We start from the raw sequence: 903 nt of genomic DNA on the forward strand, positions 1-903 counted from the left end.
CCATCCCGTACAAAGCCTCTTTCTTTTGTTTTTTCCTTGACCAGGAAATGACCGTTGCTTCCTCAGGATGTGCGCATTTTGTGCTTGCTTTTTCTTGCACACTTAAGTAGACTACCATTCTGACAATGCCTGACCATGTTGTACTCATGTTGTACAGTGCTGAAGATATTTAAACAGGTGTCCTATAGCAGCCAAACGGTTTAACACATTCCAGACATGATGACCATTTTGGGCAAAATACTAGCATTGCGATTATACTGTTATATATTGCAACTGTGATATGCCTTGCAAGACTGAATGGGTGAATCAGTAATATGGCAATATTAAAAACTGACCTGCGTTATTTTGACCAAAAAAATGAACTTCTTTTTGGATTGCATGTATAACTTACATTGTTCTTTGTTGTTTTTAATTTTTTCCTCTATAGTCCACTTATGAAGTTTATTTGCTTTTATTACCAAAAACAGTCATAATTCATTAGTACATGATCAAATTCCAACCTTTTTTTATCCTCTAAAATTAAACAGGTTGTTTTTGTTGCAGTGTCTTTAAGGCTGATACTGTTGTGTGCAAAAGTCTGAATATCCCAAATTATTTAGGCCTATTTTGTTAACTTTATTTTTAACACATCCTCTGCAGAGAAAAACTTAAACATGCCATTTTTCTACATATGTTCTGCATTCTGCAAATGCAATTTCTATTTTTACATATTGGAAATAAATTAAACCATAAAATATTAAATGTGCCAAAACATATGTTTTATTTTTGTTTTCTAAAAGTTAAATTCCACAAATAAACAGTCATTGTGCATTAAACTGTGCAGAAGTGTGTTTTCTGTAGAAGTGTGTTAACTTATTTTCACTTAGAAAATCAACAAAGCCTGTAATTTAATGAGGGTCGCCC

The sequence above is a fragment of the Colossoma macropomum genome, unplaced genomic scaffold, assembly GCF_904425465.1.
Source record: "Colossoma macropomum unplaced genomic scaffold, Colossoma_macropomum, whole genome shotgun sequence".
NCBI lineage: Eukaryota > Metazoa > Chordata > Actinopteri > Characiformes > Serrasalmidae > Colossoma > Colossoma macropomum.